Genomic DNA, 13,540 nt, shown 5'->3' on the forward strand with positions numbered 1-13,540 from the left:
CTGCCAGAAGAAAATTAATCTGGGTGGGAGCTATAGTTGAGAAGCAGAGTGGCAGAAGTGGGACTTGTGACAAGGGATCTGGAGCAAAAAGAGAGGATGACAACTCTCCTCTTTACTTTCCACTTCAAACACAGTTTTCTTATCCTCATCTTTTTATTTCCTGCTATTTTTGAGATCTGCTCTGCTCCCCTGTGCCACTTTCCAGTCCATGCCTCCTGTTTTTTGGCTGAGCTGTTACCCCAGTTTCCACTTCCTCCAATAGCAGTTCTAACCATCAGTCATTCTCCACTGCTGCAGTTTTCCTTCTCCTTGCCAATTCTGACCACTTCAGAAAACTTTCATCTTCACCCACTTCTATTTTTGCTCCATCTCATTTCTTCCCCTTCCTCCTGCTTTCCAATGTTTGCATTGCCATAATACATCTCTGCCAGTACATAGACCATGCAGAAATAGACCTAGAAATCCCAAATAGGTGAAAAGATGATGATGATAGGTGAAAGAATGCCAAAAGAGGGAAAGGGTAGATTGCATAAAAACCCTTGCTTGCTTTACCAGAGTGAGTTGTGCTTTCATATATCATGACGGATGCAAGTTATGGGTCACTCTCTCACTTATGAAAATAAATGTACCATATCACTGCCAGTTGTTATATTGTATATGATAAATTCTATCTCAAGATTTATACACTTAGCAAACACACACAAAATACAGGTATGGCTCAGATGTATGTATGACCTATGAACTATTACCCCTTTTAATATTGAGAGAAACAGCTGCAAAATACTCCAGTGCAGTATACTGGTATTGGGTTCTACAGAGTAGTCCAGCTCTTAATGGAAAATGGAAAAACAGTTCAGCACATCTCTAGTTTGCCTCAACTGTAAGGGACATAAGAAAGACCACCTGCTTACGTGATTTGCTGAACTGGGGCCTATGAGCACTGTGCTCAGACCCCACTTCAGGCAACAATAGATCTATCTTTTCTACTACCTAGGGTTTTGGTACCATATGTATTACCATAGTTTCTGAGAACCTAACTGCAGATATGAGGAGAGGCTATAATAAAATTATAAATGCTCTAGAGAACTGGACACTCCTATTCACAACCAACAGGAATAGCATGCTTGGCTAATTGAAAAGGCAAGAATTTCAAACCAATAAAAGAAAGCTGTCATGAGGTATAGTTATCTTGTCCTGAGGTCAACCATGAAGGGGTTTGTCAAGGTTCCTTCCCCACTCTGAACTCTAGGATACAGATGTGGGGACCTGCATGAAAGACCCCCTAAGCTTATTCTTGCCAGCTTAGGTTAAAAACTTCCTCAAGGTACAAACTTTGCCTTGTCCTTGAACCCTATGTTGCCACCACCAAGCGTGTTAAACAAAGAACAGGGAAAGAGCCCACTTGGAGATGTCTTCCTGCCAAAATATTCCCCCAATCCCTACACCCCCTTTCCTGGGTAAGGCTTGATAAAAATCCTCACCAATTTGCATAGATGAACACAGACCCAAACCCTTGGATCTTAAGAACAATGAAAAAACAATCAGGATCTTAAAAGAAAAATTTTAATTAAAGAAAAAGTAAAAGAATCACCTCTGTAAAATCAGGATGGTAAATACCTTACAGGGTAATCAGATTCAAAACATAGAGAATCCCTCTAGGCAAAACCTTAAGTTACAAAAAGACACAAAAACAGGAATATACATTCCATTCAGCACAACTTATTTTACCAGCCATTTAACAAAAGGAAATCAAACGCATTTCTAGCTAGATTACTTACTAACTTAACAGAAGTTCTGAAGAGCATTCCTGACCTGGTCCCGGCAAAAGCATCATGCAGACAGACAGACCCTTTTGGGTTCCCCCTCCAGCTTTGAAAGTATCTTGTCTCCTCATTGGTCATTTTGGTCAGGTGCCAGCGAGGTTATCTTAGCTTCTTAACCCTTTACAGATGAAAGGGTTTTGCCTCTGGCCAGGAGGGATTTTATAGTTCTGTATAGAGAAAGGTGATTACCCTTCCCTTTGTATTTATGACAGGGTTAGACCCCTTGGCTTAGCTGAGAAGAATACCCCACCCTTTAGGGCCCACCTTAGGTGTGAGATCTGATGAGAGCGGCTAATAGCTGTGGTGTGGCAAACAGTTGAAGGACAGAGCCAACAGCTGGGCCTTTTCGACAGGGAAGTCATAAAAACCAAAGGTTTCCAGTAAGATGGGGAGGTGGCCCTGCGAAGGATGTGGAGAGCTTGGATTAACTTTTTCATCCTTCCAAACAAAGAGGAAAAGGCTGATGCTTGCGGAATGTTCTCTCCTTTATCCTCCTTTCCCTGACATTGGGGAGGACCATGTGGGCCCTCTTACCAAGAGAGGACTCTATTGTTTGTTTGCTGTGTAGTTAGGCCACTCTAACAAAAAACAACAACAAAAAAAGAACAGTGAGAAACTAATCGCCTCCCAGGAGGAAAACAGCCTAAACAAGCTGTTTTGCTATTTGCTTTAGTTTGTTCTTCCATCCTAGCTTAAAAGGGTCAGCAACCCCAAACCCAAGAGCCCTATTACAGAAGTACTTTTGTATGCAACATATAATTAACCTCGGGAACTCCCTGTAGCAGGATACGATTGGGGGAAACATAGGAGTAAGATTTTTATTTAATAAAAGGATTAGATATTTATAGCCATAAGAATATCGTCTGCATTTCTTCAAGCTAGGATACAAGCTAGCAGCCATTGTTCTTCAGGTCAGAAACCAACAGCAGCTAGGTTTGAGAAGCAAATTCCTCCCCATGGAACAGTATTACAATTAGGTGAATTCTGGGGTTGTGAAAATTCCTATGAGGCCTCCAGAAATGGCCACATACACAGACAGGAAAATAAGATACAGTATATGGCTCTTTGACCTATTCAAACATAGCAATCCTTTTGTCTAACCTCAAAGCTGCAGGACCACCCACCTGCAAGATCCCAGGTGTTAGACCTCTGATTTTAAAGCCATAGAAGGATTAACCAAAAAGAATGTAACTACTGGGTTGATTCTGAGGCTTATCTGGCAAAATGAAACCTATGAACATGCTGTAGCAAATGCAAGAATCAGGGACCACATGGGAACTTTTGATTTTATACACTCAAGTGGCTTCTGAAAAGAAAAGCCTCATTGGCAAACAAGCAAGAGAGTGACAATCCTTGAAGTGACTCAAGCTATTTTTGCAGAAAGGTAAAATTGCTATAGTTAGATGGACAGGGCAGCAGACAGGAAACTCGCACTGTTTGGAAGCTGCTGGCATTTGGAGTATTTTGAAAAGTATGACTTGCAAATAGGGTTCAAGAGGGAAAAGTGACATCCTTTCTCAGCATCAGTTTTGTTCTTGTGCACAGGGAATCCCATAAGCTATCATGGTTTTTACCAGTGGTATGAAAAAGAAGTAACCTTCCCCTAACAGCGTGTGACATTAACAGAGATGTAGATTTTGAATTGCTTCAGAATTGGGAGCCTTCCTGGGTGCAAAAGGTAATGCAAACCACAAACACCTCAATCCATTGTATCTATTGTGCCACACAAATATTTGTGCTCTTTGGGGCCAGATCCTTGCCCGGTGTAAGTCTCCATAGTTCCAATTACTTCTATGAAGCTACACCAATTTCTACCAGCTGAGGATCCAGCCCTTGGATTTTATCTGAAGGATCTCCACAAGCGATGGGAAAAAAAACACCCAACCATTTCAGGTTTAACACTTCTCTGTACAAAACTGAAATGTCATTGCATGTAGTGGTGTGAAGGCAAAAACAAACAAACAAAACCCCCTGCAGCCTTGTGAAACACAGACAGGAAAACTATAGCTGTGAGTTCTGACAGTAATAAAAACATCCCTGGATTGATTCCAGAGAATTTATTGAACAGAATTTAGTTAGTTGGGTTCTTTGGGGTTAGTTTGTTTGTTTTTGCTTTTTTAAAAAGATTGCACGTCACTTAATTTTTGTGAGCTCAATTATGCCTGTAAGGCTCAGCCCCGCATAGGGGGTGATGTGGAAACAAACCTCTCTCTCAAGAGCACAGCAAGACAGAATGCCTGGTGGGTGCACACAGGCCGAATATGTACTGCTGCAACCCTTTATGGGCTTGCATTTTGTATTATCTATTGCAAGTCACTGGCTCCTGAGTGGAAAGCCAGATCTACAGGCCAGTGAATAGGAGAGTGGAGCCACGGCTCTGCCTTCTTTCCACCCTTTCCTGCCCCCTTTGGAGCTCTGTGCATGCTAACGGAGTAAGGAAGGAGAAGTCTCTGAACTCCCTCAAGCACAGAGGCTGCAGAACCTGACCCTCACCAAGCCCGACAAGGTTGGGAAATGTTCCATACACACACACAGTTGAGAGATGCTCCCTTCGCTCATACACATATCCTCCCACTCTGTACGGTCCATCCACAATCTAGCCCTATCTAACTACAGCGAGAGGTTTGATTGGAAGGACATGGGATGTATCTCATGTGTTGTAAGACAAGTGCTGCTTGTGATTTATTTATTTATTTAGAATAATCCACCCCTGCTCTGGGCATTTTTTGCTTAATTTAAAACATTCACAATATTACAACCAAATACAAAACATCAGAGAATAAATAGCTCATCTCACCTGCCCCACAGGCCAAGCAGAAGCTAATACCGAGGGCCACGCTGTCCTTCGGCCCATCCCCTTCCCAAAGGTCAGAGAAATCAATGGCTCTTGCAAGCACGTCTGGAAGGTTAACAAGTCTGAGCTCTGGCAGGCCAACAGGGGAAGCAAAACTAGAGCTAGAAATCAAGATATTCACAAACAGCGAAAGTATCTGTAAGAAACGCACCCATCCTTGTTATCAGCCTTTGCAAACCTAGCAACATGGACTAGGGAAATGACCAGTGCTAACTGCATTCCCACATTCAGCGTCCTGCAAATCCCGAGTCCACAGCACCCCACACAGCCAATTCCAAGCTCATGGCAAAGTTCCTGATCCAAGCTGCTTGTGGCCTCACAGCACTGCCTCCCAGGAGGACTCCTCCAAGGTGAGTGTTAAAGGAGCAGCGGGACTGATACTGTATCTAATGTGGCATAGGGTTCCTCCAGCACAAGCACCCAGACTAATGAATGGCAGTGCCCCGGAGTGCAAACAAACAGGGAAAGGTTCTATTTTCAAAGTAATCACATTGCACTTCAATGAAGATTCCCTCCACCCACCCCCCACAAAAAAAGTTTTAATATACACACTAAATTAAGCTTGAAAAAAGGGGACATTTCATCTTTAATCTATTTACTTCTGAATATTTAACATACAATTCTGGCACCAATCACTAGATTTAACTGGAAAATTACTTACTAATCTGTTTGCTTATTTGGAATAATTGGGTAGGCTGCCAGGGAAGAGGATTTCCTACCCTGTTTAATATCTCAGTTAGTAGTCCAATTTCAGCTTGGCGCCATAATTACTCTGACAGAGCTGTAGCCACAGGGCCTGTGAGTGGGGCTGCTTTTTAAACCGTAAATTATGGAGGATTAGCATTTATGAATTTTAAATCAGGGCTGTGGTAGGAGACACTAAAGCTGCTTAGAGCTTGCAAACCACTGCATTCAATCACCAGTCATTAACACTTCCCTTCCCAGAGCTTTTTGTAACCATACTAATAAAAATACATTTGCAATCTTCTTGGGGTGACCTGTCACAGTATCTGCGGCACAGTGTTGGGATCCACATTCTAGCAAAGGGTGTCACGATCCCGGCTAACCAAGATTTGCCTCCCAAACATAACACTCAGACACTCTCTCCCTTGTTTAGTTTCTGCTGCTGCTTCTAACAGATGGGGAACTGTATCATTTGATCCCGAGGATATCAGTGTTAATATATTTAAACAATTACAAATATTAAAAACACGGCTGAAATCAGAGCTGCAGTGTGGCTGTTCTGCAGAGATCTGAACTCTGCCATGCTCCTAGCTCAGGAGCTTTACTTTGTGAGCTTATTGCTGTTGTGTTTGCCCGTCATGCTCATGATGAATCGTTATGGGGTAAATCCTTCCTTTGATGTATGCGTGTAACTTCTTTTAAAGCCAATGAGAGTCATGTACATGCACTGAGGGTAGAATATTCTGTGGGCTGAAGAGTAAGCCTTAAAGAAACCTGACAAAAATTGCACCACTTTGAAATTACGAGTCACTCCACTCAGGAGTCCAAAGATATACATCCAAATGAAAGTGTTATGCCCTTATTCCTTTATGAACATGCGTCTGTCTCTCTCTCATTGAGGGTCCAATTCAGCAAGGTACTTCAGAAAGTAGTGCAATAGTGAGTGCCTGGTGTTACCATCTGGGAGGCCAGAGATGCACACAGGAATCCAGAATTGTTAGTGTAAGCTCCCACAAAGAAAATTTATTTATAACAGCTCCTGCGTGACTGAATGTAAAGGGAAAAATATGTACAGTGCATTAAATTATATACATAAGAACATAAGAGCTCCCATGCTCGGTCAGATAATGGTCCATCTTGCCCAGTATCCTGTCTCTGACAGTGGCCCATACCAGACCTTCAGGGGCACTGTACAGAACAAGGCAAGGATGGAGTGATCCACCTGGCTTCCATACATGACTTCTGATAGTTAGAGGTTTAGGGGCCCCTCGAACAAAGGGTTGCATCCCTGACCATCCTGGCTAATAGCCATTGATGGGCCTACCTCTATGAATTTATCCAGTCCTTTTTTGAACCCAGTTTAAGTTTGGTCTTCACAACCTCCCATGGCAACAAGTTCCACAGGTTAGTTGTGCACTGTGTGAAAAAGTACTTCCTCTTGTTTGTATTAAACCTGCTGCCTATTAATTTCACTGGAGGACCTCTGGTTTCTGTATTGTGTGAAAAGGTAAACAGTTCTCTATTCATTTTTTCTGTACCATTCATGATTTGCAAGACCTCTATCAGATCCTCCCTTAGTCATTTCTTTTCTAAGCTTTTTAGTCTCTTCTCATATGGAAGCTGTTCCACACCCTTGATCATCTTTGTTGACCTTCTCTGAACCTTTTCCAGTTCCATCATATCATTTTGAGATAAAACATTCAGAATTGGACACAGTATTAAAGGAGCAGGTGCACCAAGGGTTAATATAGTAGCATTATGATATTTTCTGTCTTTTTTTTTAATCGTTTTGCTAATAGTTACTACCATGCTGTTAGCCTTTTGACTACTGCTGTGCATTGAGCAGAAGTTTTCAGAGAATGATCCATCGTGATACCAAGCTTTATTTTTTGGGTGGGAACAACTAATTTAGAACCCATGATTGTATATGCATAATTGGGATTATTTTTCCAATGTGCATTACTTTGTCTAGTCATCCAGTTTTGTGAGTTCCCGCTGTAACTCCTCACAGTCTGCTTTGGGCGTAATGTGATGACTCACCTGCATGAGGCCACTCCAGGGAAATTGTTCAACCTTGCTTGGAGAGACTCAGTAATGCTCACCTGATTCTGAAGGGGTGGGGGAAAAGCCACGAGGAAAGAAAGGACATGATAAAAGGGACAGACATTTGCCATGCTGTCTCTCTCTCTTCCACCTATATCTACAGACACCACCACCACCAAGAGACTGAAGCGCTGATCAAAGGAGAGAGCCTGATTGAAAAGTAAGCAGCCAACCTGTGGTGAGAAGCATCTAAGTTTGTAAGGACACTGAAAATGTTAAGATCAGCTTAGAATGCGTTTTGCTTTTATTTCATTTGACCAAATCCAATTTGTTATGCTTTGACTTATAAGCACTTAAAATCTATCTTTATAGTTAATAAATCTGTTTGTTTCTTCTACCTGAATCAGTGTGTTTGATTTGAAGCATGTCAGACTCTTTCCTTCGGTTAACAAGCCTGGTACATATCAATTTCTTCGTTAAATTGACAACCCATATAAGCTTGCAGCGTCCAGGGCACATAACTGGATACTGCAAGACGGAGGTTCCTAGGGTTGTGGCTGGGACTGGTAGTATTGGCTAGTGTCATTCGCTTGCAAGTAGCTGGGAGCAGCTTATATGCCAGAGGCTGTGCGTGAACAGCCCAGGAGTGGGGGTTCTCACAGCAGAGCAGGGTAAGACTGGCTCTCAAGGAGGCCTAGCAGATCACCGGTCTGGATAACACCAGAGGGGAACGTAACAACGGGTCACTACATTTAGTCTGAGCCTCTATTATGATGTTTTTAATTAGCCTCCATGTTGCTTGCAGGCATTTTACCCTTGTGATGCTCTTTTTAATTTCTGTCTAACAAACATCACCATTCTTGTGTATTTCCCCTTTTTGAAATTAAATACTACTGTGCTGGGTTTTTTGTGTGTGGGTATTTTTCCCCCTACCACAATGCTAAATTTAGTTACATTATGGACACTATTACCAAATGATTCAGCTATAATTACTTCTTGGATCAGATCCTGTGCTCTATTTAGGACTAAATCAAGAATTGCCTCTCCCCTTGTTGGTTCCAGAAATAGCAGGAGCAGACATTTATGGCTAGAAATTTTATCTCTGCATCACATCCTGAGGTGACATTTACCCAGTCAATATGGTAATAGTTGAAATCCCCCATTATTATCGTGTATTCTGATTTTGTAGCCTCTCAATCTCCCTTAGCATTTCACAATCACTGTCAGCATCCTGGTCAGATGGAAGGTGGTATATTCCTACTGCTATACTCTTTATTATTCAAGCATGGAATTTCTATCTGTAGAGATTCTATGTACAGTTTGATTCATTTAAGATTTTTACAATATTTGACTCTATGCTTTCTTTCACATATAGTGCCAATCCCCAGCCAACATTACCTACTCTGTCATTCCTATGTATTTTGTCCCATGAACTATTCTCATTCCACCAAGTTTCCACAATGCCCATTATATCAATATCCTCATTTAATGCCTGGCACTCTAGTTCACTGGAGTATTTAGACTTCTAGCATTTGTCAATACTCAGTTGCTTGCCTTCATATGCTATGTTTAAATGAGACTCTTTTGTGTTTGACTGTCCCACACTCACTCCTACCTATACTTAACCAACTTCTTCCCTATCTTGTATAGTAGAATAAATAAATGTACAGAGTGCAAGAAAAGTATTAGGGGATAAAGAAAGAACTGATACTTAGCTAAAAGCCTGAAGAAAAGCTGGACATTTTTTTTCAGGTTCTCTGAAGATAAGAATAACTATTCTCCCCTCCCCCACTCCTAAATATTATTTTTCACTTAAATTTGCAAGGACTGTGGCCCATCAAGGTTACATCCAGCTGGACTCAAGAAGAAATTATCTTCCATTGCAAAGTATTGCACCATTAGGTGGGTTTTATATGCTTTTCCCCAAAGCATCCAGCACTGACCACTGACAGACAGGACACTGGATTACATGAAGCTATGCTGATGTCAGTGGGACTAGTCATTTGCTTAAAGTTAGGGCATGTGGTAAAATTTTCAAAAGCACCTATATTCCATTTTCAAAAGTTCTGATGTGACTTAAGAACCTAAGTCTCATTGAAAGTCAATGGGACTTAGGTGCTTAGAAGCCTAAGTCAAAGAGACTTAGGCTGCTAAGTCACTTAAGCACTTTTGAATATTTTACCCATGCTAAAGTTCTTGTGTGATGTGCATCATCCTGGAATGTATCAAGAAACAAATAGACTTTTAACTTAGCAAGCAACAAGCAAGTTTTAGACCACTGAGATCATGTACAGACAGACTATACTGTTCACAGAATCATAGAATATCAGGGTTGGAAGGGACCTCAGGAGGTCATCTAGTCCAACCCCCTGCTCAAAGCAGGACCGATCCCCAATTAAATCATCCCAGCCAGGGCTTTGTCAAGCCTGACCTTAAAAACTTCTAAGGAAGGAGATTCCACCACCTCCCTAGGTAACGCATTCCAGTGTTTCACCACCCTCTTCGTGAAAAAGTTTTTCCTAATATCCAACCTAAATCTCCCCCACTGCAACTTGAGACCATTACACCTTGTTCTGTCATCAGCTACCACTGAGAACAGTCTAGAGCCATCCTCTTTGGAACCCCCTTTCAGGTAGTTGAAAGCAGCTATCAAATCCCCCCATATTCTTCTTTTCCGTAGTCTAAACATCCCCAGTTCCCTCAGCCTCTCCTCACTGTTGTTTTCAGACATGTTATAGAACAAAGTGTGGTGTGGCAAGCACCTCTTCTGGTAAATTTTATAGATTTTCAGAAGGCTTTTGACAGGATCCACAAAGACATTGTTTGGAAAATTATGACAGAATACCAGCAAAAATCATTAGAATCAAGAATCTACAGGATAATGCCAAATGTGCAATCAGAGATGGTGACCACATCACTCAGGGTGGTTAAGCACTGGAATAAATTGCCCAGGGAGGTTGTGGAATCTCCATCATTAGAGATTTTTAAGAACAGGTTAGACAAATACTGTCAGGGATGATCTAGATAATACTTAGTCCTGCCCATGAGTGCAGGGGACTGGACTAGATGTCCTCTCAAGGTCCCTTCCAGTCCTATGATTCTATCAGGCAATGGCTTGTAGTGACAACTGTATTATGTCCCCACTATTGCTTGCACTAGTCATTGACTATCTCATGAGGAAAGTAATTGAAGGTAGCCAAGGAATTTTATGGATAAATGATATATCCAATTGGATGACCTCATTTTCACTGATGATGTTGTCCGGCTTAGTTCAACACACTGCTTAATGGAAGAAAAGAACCAGCTTTTGGCACATGCAGCAAAACAAGTTGGTTTGTTCATCAACATGAGGAAGACAAAATATACAGCTATCCATTTCCCAAAAGTAACCATTAGCACGGATGAAGATACTCTAAAAGAAGTCATTATACCTATCTAGGAAATGAGATGTGCAGTGATGATGACACCATGCTAGATGTCAAGGAACAAATGTTAAAAGCAGCAAACAACTTTCATAAACCTGAAAAGATTTGAAAAAGTAGCATGATTGGCACTGACACAAAAATATGAATGTTTAACATATCTGTCCTCCTTTATGGAAATCTACAGCAGAAATCGATAAGATCAATTCATTCCAAAGTAATTGCCTGTGAAAGATCTTCAGTGTTCTTTGGAAAGAGTTTTTTGCAACATCAGAAATTCTAAGTAGAGCAAACCAATCGAAAGCATCAACATGATATGACGGCAACGATGGATATATTTAAGGATGCCACCAACACGGCTTCCATGGCAAATGAGAATATAGACACCATCTGGAAAGAAAAAAAGAAAGGTACCTTGCTGAATCAGGGCCTAAACTCCTACCCATACCAGTGAAACCTAAACTAGTGGAGGCTAAGGAAGAACGGTTTATATGGAAGCCTGCATAGCTCTTCTCTTTCCTCCATCTTTTTAGCACCAGACCCTGGAGGAAAACTGAACTCTTGGCAATGCTATCCTTCTATCAGGAACTCCACTAATAGGGTGGCAGGTCCCCAGAACCTATTGAGAGATGTAAAAATAAACCTCAGCCAGATTTAGAGTCCAATTAAGGGACCACCCTGAGAGTGGATTTTCTTCCCCATTGAAGCCAGATAAATAAGACTCTTTGTAGCTGACCTCCTCTTTTCCCTGAAGGCCAGGTGAGTCAGAGATGTCACGTATAATCCCACCTCTGCAAGCAACACCCAAACCAGCATGGAACAAGTGTTCTCCATTGTGCATGCAGCAATTAGGGAACATACCTATAGGGCTCTGATAATCAGACCTGGATGTTCCTGAAGCGTAGGGTCTGGGCAGAAGGGCAGGCATGGAAGAAATGTCCATCTTTCTCTTTTTCTCCCCATCTCTTCCACCGTTTTTAGGCCTTTCCTCATTACAGTTATTAATTACTCAAGATTCCTTCAGTGATGGATTACACTGTGTATATGGTACATGTGTGAGAAGAAGCCAAGTGTCGAGGGAAAGAAAAAGTCGATGTTCAGCACAGAAATGAGTGAAAAGTTGCCTTCAAGTGCTCCCCTCCTCACTCTTTAAACATCAGAGAATGAATGAGAAAAGCAGAGAAAGGTGAAGCCTGGATTGACACTCCAAAGAATATATACTTTTGTATTAAGTGCTGTTAGGCTGGAGAACCAGCAAGACTGAGGGAGGAGGTGGGCCACATGGCCACCAAAAGATGAGGCCTCAATTCTGAGCTGTGCCAGGAGACTGAGCATGGTGCAGGGGAACGAAATATGGCTTTACACCACTTTTGCAGACACCTAGTTTCTGGGGCCAGCTGGGAGCCAATCTGGTCCTCCTCAGAAAGTAGAGCAGGGTCTGAGCTATGCTAATTTACATTCAGCCACAACAGCCCCTAAGGGCCACTCTTGTAGTTCAGAATGGCTGGAGTGCAGCGTGATTCAGCCATGTCCCCCTCCAAACACCTTCTGTTCACACCACTTCTCACTCCTATTGCAATGGGGAGGAGGGAGAATATGAGGGGTGGTGACGGACAGCTATTTCAGCATCTTTACATGGCTCGTGAAACCTCTTAACCCCAAAGGGCTGGTTATGCTGGATATGCGGCCGTTTGATTTGGGCAGAGATGATATAAAGATTGCAGTGGAGATCAGAATCAAAACCTGACTCCTTAGATTTTCCTTGACCATCAGAGACTGAAAGGAGAAGGAAAGAAAAGAACTTGGACTGAACCCCAACACAACACTCCTACGTGTGTTAGATTCCTTAGCGTTTTGGTGATATGCACCTATCCCTGTGGTATTGCATATTCACTTCAAAAATACTGATGGAAGCTACAGAATACAGTTTAATCCTTGTGCCTCAAAACAAGATGATGTTCCTTTACATTTAATTTTTATAGCACAGTATTTCTGAGTGCAGTCAAATCTACTCTCTTTTTACAGTGTTTCCCTATGTAGCTTTGAAAGCATCGCAAAACTTGTGGAGAAAAAAGGTTTTTTCAACAGTGTACAAGATGAAGGTGCAGCACCAGATATAACTTTGACTTGGAAATCTTGCCTCAGAAGGTTTAATATGATTCCTCTGCCTGAGACATGTATAATGTATGAAGCAATCCTGTCCAGTTTCCTCTCAAAGCCAACTGAACAATCTCCTTTCATTGGCCATGGTGCCTTAGAAGCAACTCCTCCACACAACCAGGTGGCTAGTTGCACAGCCTTGGATTTTTATCCTCTAAAACTAGACACATTTCAAATATAAATAACACTACTTCTCCCAAAAGTTGGTTACTTACAAACTGAGAAAGACACTGCCATTTCCTCTGACATGGATTATACAATATTATTTGGATTCTTTCCAGCCTTGTATGGAAAAAATAATCTTTCTCCAGTCACTTGTCCAGATGGAGACTTGGCTTTGCAGGACACCATCAACAGTGTGTGTGGGACAGCTTCTTTTGGAGAAATACTTGTCCACTTCTGAATAATGAAGCAGAAAGTGTTTCTGTGAAAAGCTACTTGCCTGGAACCCTTCCTAATTTCTCTGCTCCTGCAGACCCTCACCATCAAATGAAATGCTGTAAAGTTAGAAAGCTAGAAATGGTTACAGCCTTCTTGTAACTTTTTTTTTGGGG

The sequence above is a fragment of the Chelonia mydas genome, chromosome 6 (assembly GCF_015237465.2).
Source record: "Chelonia mydas isolate rCheMyd1 chromosome 6, rCheMyd1.pri.v2, whole genome shotgun sequence".
NCBI lineage: Eukaryota > Metazoa > Chordata > Testudines > Cheloniidae > Chelonia > Chelonia mydas.